Raw genomic sequence first — 13,584 nt, 5'->3', positions numbered from 1 at the left:
GAGCCAAGCAATAGGACAAGAGGCAGTGGGCAGAAACTGATGCACAGGAAGTTTAATCTGAACACAAGGAAGAACTTCTTTACTGTGTGGGTGATTGCACGCTGGATTGGCCAGAGAGTGTGTGGAGTGTTCCTCACTGGAGATACTCAGGATCTATCTGGACACAATCCTGTGCCATGTGCTCTGGGATGGCCCCATTTAAGCAGAAAAGTTGGATCAGATCACTATGGTCTCTTCCAACCTGATCCATTCTGTGTTTCTGTGAAATGGCCCCAAACAGATAAATAGGGTCATAGGCTTATGACATTCTGGATTTAAAGAAATTGAGATTCAGTGCTAAAGCATGAATCTGTAACGTGAAATGTTTTTTAGGTAGAATTAAGTACAATATTTTGCTAAATCAGGAAGCTAACTGACTGTTGACTTTTAAATGTTTCCATCACCTTTTTAAGAAAGAAAATTAAGTATCTTAGTGATTCCCCCTACTCCTGAAATACTTTTCTTCTTCTTTAAATGGGACATCACTGATAAATGCTCAGAGATGAAAACAGAATGCACAAAGCAAGAAATGGTGTAATGCAAGCATGCATTTTTTTTTCCCTTTAAAACATACTGCTATTAAAGATAGAAAACACATATCTTAGTTTAGCTCCAGACCATTCAGAGATGGGTGAAATATTCATTCAGGAATAAGTTCATGTACAAGAGGGAAGAACAAAATGCTGTTGCTGAAGGGAATAAAAAAGGAGGGGGACCTTAGATATGAAACATAATATCCCTCAGGCTATTATGTTACCCACTTGTGTTAACATCCAATATTTCTTCTTTTAAATTGTAAATTGTATGCCCTGTATTTTAAGGCATCAAATTATACTGCCATATTGAGGATTATTTAAACAATCCCAGTAAGTAGGTCAGTCAGTAATTTACTCTTGGTTTATTAGAGGCTGCTAAAAGAAAAGAGCAATACCGTTATTTGTTAAATGAACAGTTGGGCCCAAACTGTTGGGGGAGAAAAAGTCATTAGTTGAGGAACTGTTTTGTTAAGATTTCTAATACAATGAAAAGTATGGCAAAACCTTTGTTTACCACAAAAATTTTTGCAGGGAGCAAACACAATCAGAGCAACCTCCTTTGCACAGCAGGTTGGATTAAGCATCAGAAATAACAAAGCAAAGAAGAGCTCTGATAACCCAGGGGACCAAGACGGGGGATGCATTTGGTCTTGTGCAGCCTCATTAGACCAGGTTTTTCCAGAGTGAGAGTGGAAAAACTCCAGAAGCTGCTACTGAGTGAAAAAAGGAGAGAAGGATCTCAGTCAAATTTCTTTAGAATCACAAGCAAGAATCATTCAGTTATGATTTTGACATACACAAAGGCAAAAAAAAATTGTGCTTATGAAACCAGAACAGCCTTCTGGCACCAAGTATATTTACTAATCTCCAATTTCCTAGTGTTCCCACTGGAAATTCTCTCCAGTACTGTAATGCATCAAATGAATTCTAAAGACAAGGTATTGATTTTGATGTGTGGCTGTAGGTAAATATATAAGGCTAGAATAAAGCTATTAAAAGGCACTAGCTGAATGGCATAGAAGGGGTGAAAAGAGTAAAGATCTGGTCTTAAAACTAATAGAACAAGGCCCTGACACTCATTCTTCCTTCTGAAAGCAGCATCAGCAAATCCTCTGTGTGAATACTCTGTGGTGAGGGATTTTCATGGGTTTGGATACAGATGGTGGTAATGTCCTGCCTGTGCATCATCATCCTCACCACCACCCAGAATGGGCAATAGCGTGCACTAATGCTTAGCATTCATAACAGAGGTAAATGGTAATATTCTTTTGGCCCAGTTATTTTACATCACTATAACTGTGCCTGGGCTGTGGTAATAAACCAACAGTTTTGCTGATGTTGGCCTCAAGAGCTTCTTTGAATGCTAGCTCTCAGTTACAGTCTGTCTTTTCCTTTGCTTAGAAACCTTGCTCCATAAAAACAAGTTTTATTAATGAACCTAGCTCTAGCTGGCCTTCTTCAGTGCAAGAGACTGATTTCAAAAGTTCAGCTGCCTTCCCCTCCCTCACAAAGAAATTTCTTTTCATAACCTCTGAAGCAAAAACATAATTAAATTTCCAAATCACTGCTACAGGATTTTATGGGAGACTTAACTTTCCAGAAGAGTCTGCAATAAATCAGAAAGGCTTTATTAAGAGCTAATTTAAAATATCCTGGTAATTTTTTTGCCCTTACAGAAACACAGAGATGAAGCAAGATCATTACACCATTCTGCTACAGAAAAGAAGTAATTTGGGGCAGTAAGTAAGAAATCGGTAGTTAGAAGGTCAGTACTGGGACAATTCCTGGTCTCTGTTTAGTTCTCAGTTTTCGAAGTTCATAGCCTGTGGAGGGTAACAGGATCTTCCTATTAAATACTGGAAAATGTTAAGCAGTTACAGAATACAATTCTTGAACTTCTTACAAGAACCAGCTCTCCACAGAAGGCAGTATGTCCAAATCCCCAAATGTTCAGAGCATTAGGAAACTTTGGACACAGGCATCTGCATTTTCAAGGGATCAGGAAAACAAGTATAGACACAAAATATTAACTGAAAGTCCATAAATTAGGGTACTAGCCTGATGGGTGAAAAACATTTCATCGGAAATTCATTATCAAGGAAAGGAAGGAAAGCCCTAGATCCTTCTCTGGCACCTGTCTTGTGACAGAGTTTATTAGTCCAGATACCTCAGACAGTCTTGTAACCTGCAGTATCAGTTCCTCTTCTCCAGGTAACCAGGAATCAATCAATTTAGGACACCATGCATCACATTTCATCTGGCAATCCAGAAGCCAGCAAAAATTGCAGAGCACAAATAATTGTTTCCTGAAGAAAACACTCTGTCTGCCCATGGACTCTTGATGTTCATGGCTAATCCTGAGGCACAAGCAGTATGAAGAGCATAGAGTTCATGTGGAATCCTTCAGGTGGCACAAGCATGGATGTCTGTTTTCTCCAAATTCTGAACCTAAATTAATTCTTGACAGCTGTGGTGACCTCATGTGTGTCCAGCCCTATGTCCTGCCCGCAGGATAATGTGTAGCTGACTAAACAAACCCAAACTAGAAATTCAATACCTTGTAGATGGCATGGCCTGCATGGTCTCACTGTTACTTGAAATGGCTCTAGAACTGAGGAGAGGCTGACAGAAAAACCAGCAATTCTCAATTCACTTTGAGATGAGGAGGATGACAGAGTCAAAACAGGTAAACCAAGCTTACTAATGTCTTTTGCCAAGGCCATTAGAGAACACATGTGCCCTTGCCACAATGTCTAAGCATGTCAGTATTTCCATGGTCAAGGAAATCAGAGAGAGATGACCCAAAACAGTCAAATCTTGACCACAGGAAACCACAAAACTGATGCAGACACCCAGGTTTGTACAAGGTACACAAACTATCCAGCCTCCAGAGAGTCAGACGGTGTCAGGCATCATGAGTGATGAATCACCTTTTTCACAATTCTCTCCTAAAATAGGACGACTAAGAGTAGACTCATAAATAAGATTGCAAACAGCAGGAGAGCAAACAAGGGTCCAGTAATCCCTTGTTTGAAAGCAAGCTTTACTCCGTGCTGCCCTCACCCCCACAGAAATGGCCTTGTCAGTCTGTCCTGTCTTTAACTACCATCTCACCACAAGAGATTACAGAGGCACGGTGCATTAGCAGATTTCCTCAGCAAAATTTCACTTCAGAAAATACTTTACTTGAAAAAAAACCTGAAAATTCATGTAAAAATTAGATCAACTGGCCCATGAGATATGAGAAAACTTTCCACAACAAGAACCAGACAGATGAATAGCTACACTAAGGCAGCAGGATTTTGCAAAATGCCTGCTCTATAGTGTCTGGCTGATATAATGAATCAATAGATTACTGGCTTATGACCTGTGGAGTTTCCATTCCCTTGCAGAGCAGAGAGGAATATGGGCTAGAACATGCTCTAGCAGAATAATTCAGTGGTACTTAGGCATTAGCTACAAAATGCTGTTGAAAAATACACCAAAAGTAGAGCTCCTCCTGGAAATTCCACATACTAGTATTTTAACCAAATACATTTTTCTGCCTCGAATAAACAAGCATATGAGGAAAAAATGAACAGCTAAGAGCCGTTTGGAATTTTTTTTTCCTTTTTAAAGTAACAAATAGCTGGCTTCTACACTGATGACTTCTCAGTTACGAGGGGCCATTTGGTTTTTAAAAGCTTACCAGAGACTGTAACTAGACCATTGCTGCTTGCAGATTTGTAATCTAAAATTCCATCTGCAACATAAAGCGACTGGAAGAAAAATGCAAAAGAAATGTCTGCATTTCTGTGTGAATGCAGAAGGTATGGCCTCAAATCCACACCCAGAGCTCGGGTTCAGTGATGCAGCAGCCTCACGAGAGGTGCCCAGTGCCCAACCCGAGCATGGCCAGGTGGCCAGAGCAGCTCTGACACGGTGCCTGGGGCAGGGGGCTTCGCAGGGAAGTGGCCTCTTTGGGGCAAGGATGATGAGACTGGCCAACCCTGTCCTACAAGCTCTGCCTGCTACACCTAATGGATGGATACTGGATGAAAAGGATAAAAGCCTACAGAACAGGCTAATGGTTATTATGGGGTGTAACAGGACTGGCAGACTGTACAGACTGGAGCTTCAAAAAGAAGCTGAGATAGGGCATGATCTTAAAAGCTAGAATCCTGAAGTTTATTTAACATTAAAAAAATAAAACAACAAAACACATAATTGAAAGCATTGATCTGTTCTGTGTATCTATACTTTCTGGACAAAAAAAGGATAGAAACCAAAAGCATACCTATATCAGATGTTAGGCGTTACTACGAAAAAGTTAAAGTGAATTTATATTACTTAACCATAATGAAAAGACTAAGACCTGAGAGGGAGCTATAATAAAGAATAAGTTCTGATTTCAGTCGTGGAGTCCTTTAAAGACATTGCTCTTATATACCAGGTCTAAGGTTTTCTTGAGGAGAGGAATACACTACCAAAAGCAAAGCTGCACTGGGAAAAGGAAGGTTTTTCTTCTGTACTTCTCAGTTTCAGCAACAGAAGCTGTTTCAATGCAAAGAATAAAGTTGCTGTATTTCTTGAGGCAGCTGAGGAAAACCTTCAGGGTTTGCTGTGAAGGTGCAGTAATCTCTGCATTCAGCACAACACTGCACATGCAGCAACATCTTTGGCAGCTGGGACTTGCACACAGTGCCCTTTATGCACAGGAACACAAGGCGGTTTTTAATGCCTGATCTCAAGCCTGGAATTCTGTTCATAAGACAGAGTCTATCAGACTACTTAGACATTTAATAAGATATTGCTCTTACCCTTAAGGTTCCTCAGTGAAACCAGGGCCTTCCACTGACTTCAGCTTTCCCTGAAAAATCACTGCATCCTGCAGCCACCTACTCCCTGCCATCCCCCTGCCATGTCAACTACAGATTTGAACCTAGCAGCCTTTTTTTGGGACTAATAATTTATTAGCTGCCAGCAACTAGCTATTTTTCCAGAGCAGTTGGGATGTGAAGAAGTTGTATTGATAAACTGGGCTCTGAGCCCCTGAGGGAGAGTTGCCTCTCTCTGCTCATGGCAGGTCAGGCAGATATGACCTCTCATGTTGGCAGACATCTGCTGGGGAAGCAGCTTTCTGACACGATGGCACAACATGTTCCCCTTTGTGTGAAAAAAGCCCCACTGACTAGAAAAGCCAGAGCTCCTTAAAAGAAAAAGGGGGTTCCCATTAATATTCAGAAGAATAAAGAAAAATCTCCCCTATCATCAGATGTTATTTTGCATTCAGGTAATGGGAATGAGAAAGGACAGCAAAGCAGGAGAAGCAAAACTGATCTGCTTTATGCAGACAAGTGCAAGCATCTACTCTGATCACTCCATCCATGTTCTCACTAACTCTGAATAGGGAAACTCCTTGTTTATCCTGGTGTGTCACTGACCAAGTTTCCCTGTTTGTCTCCACCTCTCCTCAGAGGCATCTTGGAATTCTTCAAAGAGGTAAACGGGTTTGGCATTTAATGACTAGCCTTCAGCTACAGACTCAGCACCCTGAATCATGTGAGCCAGAACTCCCTCAGTCTTGGAGCACAGGCTGCTTCTTTTTCAATGCTTCATTAAAGCAGTATTTGCACGCTGCGCCCTCCTTGCTCCTGCTGGGGAAACTATACCCTCCCAGAAAGTTAACCCAGGTCTTCAAAACCCTCAGAAATTTCAAGAAAGACAAAATTTCCAAACAGCCTTCATCTTGCAAGACCTATCACTGCGCTGCCATGACCATGGTTACTTCTGTCAGAAGGCTGAGAAGGATGTCAGAAAGTTACAGCAAATAAAAAAGTACTTCTTTTTCTAGATCATCTAGAAAGCTGGACACAAGTTTATTCTTCCTCTAAATTAAGGGAAAGGAGGAGAATGTGAAAGGCTGAATTTCAGGAGAATCTTTTACTTCACTGCAATGCAATTTTTAAACCCTCTTGAGTCACATAGCAAACCTTTGAGGTAGACTTCATTAACTTACTGATAGGGTATGAAAAAGAAGATTAGAAGGACAATGAAATAACAGAGGGAGACAGGAGATTAGTGAAATGTTTCACATGCAAAACTAGAACTGCATTGAGGAATCTGTCATCCCAGCCTTTCCCTATCCTGTAATGGCACCATTTCCAGTGAAGGATTTTGTGTTTTCATTATGCTCCCTCTGTAAACTGCTAGTGAAATGTTACAACTAAGAAGAAAAGCAGACAAATATCTTCTGAGACTGACCAAGAGGAAGGTGCTGTCTGCAGAAAAACAAAGTCAGAAAAGGCAGGCATGTCTAGAACACATTACATCCCCTCTTTTCTGATTCCATCCCTCTGTCATTTCAAAGTACCAGCCCACTCACCAACTTCAGAGCTTTCAATCCTGCCTCTTGCGTCTACCACTTTGTGGTTTCACACAAATGCCAAAGTCATCAGGATGGAGTCTTTAACGGAGGAAAAAAACCAAAAACAACCAAACCAAGCCCTGTCAAGCCAAAAAATCCCCTTGTTGCCAAGGCAAAGCCCAGTCCAGATGTGTTGGTAACTTCTTACTTGCCTGTATGAAAAATGAGTACAGATTAAATTTCCATCTCTTGCCTTCTATTCTGCCTCCAGGAATAACACAGTCTTTCCACACCTTAGAATACAGGCATCAAGCCTCCTCCATGGACATCCATGGCAGTAACCAAATTTTTTTTTTCCATGCTTCAGTCCCAGACAGAGCTGAGAGGACAGAGAAAAGGCTCTTTACAGTAATATATTTCAATGTGCTTTACAGCCACAAGGAAGCAGGTCAATTATGACAGTTCCTGAAGTGATAATAACTGAGGTAGATTTACTGCATTGCTCTTTGGAGTCCAGCAAGACTTTCTATCATATTTAGGGAAGACATCTTATCAAAGCTGTCATGACATTGCACTGAGATACACATAGTTATCACAAGCACACTGAGGGAAAGCCTCAAAAGTAAGCACAGACAAATGATCAATTTTTCTTTCACTCTAAGTAAACCAATTATTTACCACAGAGACTTTAGCAGAACTCACCATTACATGAACAAAGTAGGCAACTGGGCATTATGACCAAAATTTTGAAAAGCAGACAGATTGCCCCCTTTGTGACATTTTACAGTGATCTCTGGTTGCCAAAAGAGCAGAGCAACAATCCCTCTCAATCGGCCTAAGCTTAGCACCTTAAATGGATAATGATTTTGAAAAACCAAAGGGAAAGTCACTGAAAATTCCACCTCTACAGAATGAAATTTTCCTAGGACCTGCAGGAACCTCTCCTGAGGCTGATCAAGTAGTTTTAGGGCCAATGTCATGTAAAATGGTGTGACACTCCCATCTGCAGAATTGTAAGGGTGAAACAGCAAAGCAGATATGTTGCACCCTAGGTTGAATTGCCAGAGGAACACCAAGACTCCTGTATGTCTTTCAACATCAAATAAAACCAGAGTGGTTTTTCCCACATAACTCATATCTGGTACTGTATCAAATGTCTTTAAAAAAATTGGCTGGCTTTGACAGAATTTTTTTCTGGCTTTCTTCCAAACTGTTCTCAAAATTACCTCCATAAGATGCAAGCCTCCAATGTAACAGACATGCAAGAAGAAATGATGCTCAGTAGTTGCATATATTAAATCCCGAGAGATTTTCCACTGTTGCAGGTGTTGATAGATCATCTGGTCCAAACTTACTTCAGCTCAGATTTTTTATCCTTCCCCAAAATACATAAATGAAGTAAAAAAGGACAGAATTTTTTTAAACTCCTCATCCTTCCCTCCCCTAAATTAACCTCTTGCATTCTTCCAAAATGTGTAATCAAATGGTAAAAGACATTATTCCCCCTTCTGAGCAAGTAGTGAACAAGTAAACTCCATTTTTCTTGATGGAAATTTTCCTTTTTTTTTCCCCAAGGAGAGGAAGAATTCTTGTGCCAGCCCTGGGATATGAAGCCAAAATTACAAGCACACAAATTATCCATGCTACTGCACCATTGCTGGGTAAGGCAGCCTCTCTGGAAACAATCGCTGAGGCTTGAGGTACCCACAGGGAAAAGAGAACATTGTGCTTGATTTACTGCCCTTCTCATGGGATTTACTCTCAGCGAAGTGCCTGTGTTTTATGTCAGAACATGATTTGCATGTGCATCCAGGGCTCACTGTGAGGTAACTCTTTCATGCTGATGGAGCAAAAAGGAAATGAGCATCTAATGAACTTAAAAAAAACCAATAAAACAAATCTCAACCAAAAACACACCTGAGAACTATCCTACATCAGGAAAAGCCAAAGGCCTGACAGGCTCTGGTAAGAGAAGGAAAAAGATGAATACCCACATATCTCTCCAACAAAAGCAGTGATGAGAAGAAAACACTGTTAGGTTTTGTAAGTAGATAATGGCAGAACAGTGTGAGTGCATGAAAATCTGCAACAGGAACATTTCTGGATCCTTTTTGCCCTTTCTCTGCTGTTTGGATCATTTTAGAAACAGACACTATTTTTTCCAGGTGTGTATTAGTACAAGTAATGTAGATAAATATAGATGGGAAAATAACACTTTGATCAGCATACTCAGGTGGAATCAGATCAGTATCCATCAGAATAGTCCATGATCCTGTACTTTAAAAACAAACCAACCAAAAAAACCTTCAAAACTGAAATAACTCCAAGTCCAAGAAAAGCAAAGCACCCACCCAAACTTTGTACAAGAACAAAGATTGCAAGGTGAAATCTGTGGTTTTGCTCTATCACTTGACACACAGGTCCCTACTGCTGCTCACATGGCTGGAGACTGCTCAGAACTGCAAATACCATCTCTTTGGATTCAGCAATCTGTGATGGATGAATGCAATTCCCTACTCCCTTCTAACAGGTGTGATCCAGGCAGCCCAAAGAGTCTGCATAGCAGAACCTGGTTACTACTACTTACCATGAGAGATAGTAAGCAGTTCATTGTTTCTTCTGGTAGCCACTCAGGATTAGGTCAGGTGTAACAACTACCTCTGCTTTGTCTCTATTTTAGAGGAGTTGGGGGACTGAGAGCACCAGGCATCTTGCTGCTGTTTGTGGAACAAATTTTCTCTGAACTTGCAGAATAATCAGGAATGGGGAGTAACACACTGTATCATAACTCCTTGGGACTCTGTAGTCTTGCACTGATTTGCCTGTCTGTGCAGGAAGGAAAAGTTGATTATAAAGAAAATTACAGGACTAGCAGCCTTCCTTGTTGATATGACAAAAGAAAATTAAAAACTCAAGCCAATATAATGAATTTCTGAGTAACAATGGAGCTTTGGGAAGATAGTAACAATTCCTCCCTCCAAAGCATGAAAATCACAGAGATCAATACAGCTTATGGGAGACACTTCCCAGCTCTCAAAGTTTTTGTAGAGCAGCCTTCATACAAACTGCATCCAAAGTAAGCAAGCAAAGCAAAGACACATAGAGACAAGGAAAAGCAACCCCAAACAACCTAAGCTGAGTCTGGAAAGAAAAAAAAAAAAAAAGGGGATGGATTCAGGTACAATTCAAGAGGAAATGGAGAACACTTTTGTAATTGCCCTGGAAGTTGCAAATCATGGACTGGCTGTGGTCCAGCTGGTCACCTGATGTATGCACAGTTCCTATGAAGTTAAAAGTGAGCCAGAAGAGTCAAACTTCTAGAGATGTGCTACTACAAAACCATAAGCAATTTTAAAAGTATCCAGAAGTGAGCATTTAATTCCAGGAAAAAAAAAAACAACCCAACACTCCCCCCACCAAAGAAAAAAAATAAACAAAACCAAACAAACAAAAAAACCCAAAAAAACCCAAAAAACCAAAAATAAACAAAAACCCAAGCAAAGAAACAAAAAACCCAAACAAAATATTTTTAAACCCCCCCCCAAAAAAAGGAAAAAAAACTAAACAAAAAACAACAACAAAATGAAAACTAAAACAAAAAACATATATTTATTTAAAATACCTTTTTGATACCTTTCTGTACATTTGTATAATATCTAATATTGTGGGTCCCTCATGCAACTGGGCTTCGTACATGACACTGTAAGAGCAATAACAGGCTTACTGAAATTAGGAAATTCATAATAAATTGGAAGGGCTTTGCCTCAAGGCTGTGAACAATACCTGGAGCCTGTTTTCCTTCAAGTTCCAACCTTTGTTTTCTGTACAAATACCACCTTCCTTCTATCCATACCTTTTATGTAGAGGCAGGTCAGACAGACAGACACTGGTGAAGGAAAGCAGGAACAAAGCAGTATTTGCTCAATGGCAAACCAGCATTCCTTACTGAGAACAATAACTGCAGCATTCTTCCAAGGACTGGTGAAATCTAACTATTAACAAACAAAACTAATCTCAGAGAAGAGAGAAAAGAGAAAACTGGAAGGGTTTTCACTGGGTTCTAACTGGCATCCAAATATTTGCTGGGAGTTCTCTCAAGAAATTCTGCATCTTTAGCAAATGTAATGTGCATAGTTATTTGCAAATGAATTCTGACTGTTCCTTCCTGCCATGCAATTCTTCATAATTTATTCTGATCTCCCTTTTCCTCTTCCTCTACAACTCGAATTACATTTTGGAAATGCACCTCTTATTTGAGAACAAGGATCTAATATCATCCTAATCAGCTCCAATTTTTTGAGGAGAAGAATAAAGGAATTGAAATTGTTATTGTTTCATTTGCTTGCATATGTTCATATGTTTGAAGGGTGTAATAAATCTAGGATCCCTACTCTGAAAATTTTTATTTTCACAATTTTTATGGAAGAAAGAAAGGTTTCTTCCCTGTACACAAAGACTTCTGGTTTCCAGGCACCTTTTCTAGCCCTCTGTGTCCCTTGCCTTCTTTCTAAACAGCAAAATCCAGTTATTATTAGAGAGAGCACTTACAGCTAAACTCCTCAACCCTCTCCCAGCTTTTGGGCTGGACACAGCCCAATGTGCACAGAGGCTGTGACTACAACATTGAGTGACAGAGGTTCCTGCACGTGAAGATAATAAGATAACGACATCATTTATATTTGATGGTGGGGGGGAACAAAACCCAAAACAGGACTTATGCAAACCTCTACAGATACTGATCAGCTGATTTCAAACACGAAGAAAAGGGACGAGGTTGACATGCAGCAGTGGAGAAAATCTGCCTTTAATCATGGGCAGGCGTCTGAGCTTTTATAGTCAGCATTTCTTCACTGTGCTCCTATACTGGAGTCACAGAAGACATCCCTGTAAGTCTCAAGAAATTAAAACCTACACATTTTATAAATAAAAATCTGCAGACCCTAAGTGAATACAAGGATGTAATTCAGCCTAAGGTTTCTGCAGCTGTTAATAAATCACTCAAGCTGCACTCTGGCAGCTTATGACATCAGCAGATCCCCTCAAGTGAATTACAGCCATTAATTTACACAGAGGAGGCCATCTATCATCTATTATTGACCATCTGCTACTAAGAATACATACATTTTTGATAAATTAATAAGACTTTGGCGGGAAACATCTTTTATTTTCTTCCTAAGTATAGTGACTTGTGATATCCAGCTTTGGGTTTTTGACTGTCAATCAAAACCAACTTGTGATATCAGCCAGAGGTGGTCACACCTTGATGGCCTGAGTCCACTTGCCAGCACCTCACAGTGGCTGGTGCTTAACATCCTGCTCCCGCACAGAGGGAAGGGACTGATCCTCTCACAGCTACCACAGGAAGGTATTTACTCACCCAGCACACAAAGGAAACAAATTCTTAGTACCACCATGCCAACAGAAGAGTGCTGTTTGCAATGTGAAACCTGTTACCGCTTCACACATCATCTCTTCCCAGTAGTGAAAGTGATGGCTACACCTTCACTTGAGCAACTCCTTGCCCTGCACAGAATATTCAAAAAAAAAAACCACCATAAATGAAAGATCAGGCTCATTACACCTGATGATTTCCTTTGGCTCCTTCCTTGTAACACTCTCTGCTTCTGCATACTTCACCTCCACTCGGTGATACTGCTGGGCTCCTATGACTGTCAGACCTGATGGTAAGGATTTGAGCACAGTATTTCCAGTTTAGAATTCCAACACAAGTTTTACATAAGACATAGCACAAGTCATGGTGTGCTTTAAAACTTTTATGGCATGAGGGTGCCTTAGAGCCTGGCAGGCGTGCTAAAGAGCCAGAACATACCTGACAACTCAGCTTTGACACTGGCACAGGAACGCTCCCAGATGTCTGTGTCACAGCTGCTGATGCTGGGTCTCTGTAAAAGCACTGCAGAATAAAAGTCAGAAATAAAACCCCAACACCTGCATGGCAGAGTAGAACTGTCAGGCAGGTGATGGATTTTTCAATCGTGGTTGTATATTTGCAGGTCTCCAAATTACCCACTGCCACAGCCTGTAAATCAGATTTGCAAATAAAGTCAGAGTGGGCACACAGGCACAGAACACCATTTGCTCAGCTAGAGCTGCATCTTTTTCAGCTTAAGCTGGATTTGGCTTCATATCAACAGCATGGTCTTCTTGTAGGGATGGTTTGGAAGAGGGAGGCTCAGGGCTGGATTCTGACCCTGCAGCCATGGGCAGAGGTCTGGGCTCACACAAAGCCCCAGAGATCACAGTGCAGCAGCAGCTCCTACATGCAACTCAAGTCTAAAGTTCCCCTTTTGCTTCTTAAAAGATATGGCTTGTACAAACCTACTCATCAAATGAGTATTTTACTAATTAGAAATTCCCAGTAAAAACTGGATGACCAAAAATGTTTACAGTATTAGGGATGTGCTATCATAGCATATATGGGATGCTGAAAATGTAAAAGCTATTCCCAAAGTGGGAACATCTACAAAACCTACAAAAAGCACATTTTTTTTTTATAACTGTAACAATTTAGGAAGACTACTTTGGGAATTTAAAACTACTGATTCTTGCCAATGCACACTGAAATTTATCTAGGTCTTGGTACATGCTGAAAATCTTTTGGCTTAATCATACCAGAAAAAAAAAAAAAGTCTCCAGAAGTTC

The sequence above is a fragment of the Taeniopygia guttata genome, chromosome 5 (assembly GCF_048771995.1).
Source record: "Taeniopygia guttata chromosome 5, bTaeGut7.mat, whole genome shotgun sequence".
In the NCBI taxonomy this organism is placed as follows: Eukaryota; Metazoa; Chordata; class Aves; order Passeriformes; family Estrildidae; genus Taeniopygia; species Taeniopygia guttata.
Note: the sequence above shows the minus strand (reverse complement) of the source record.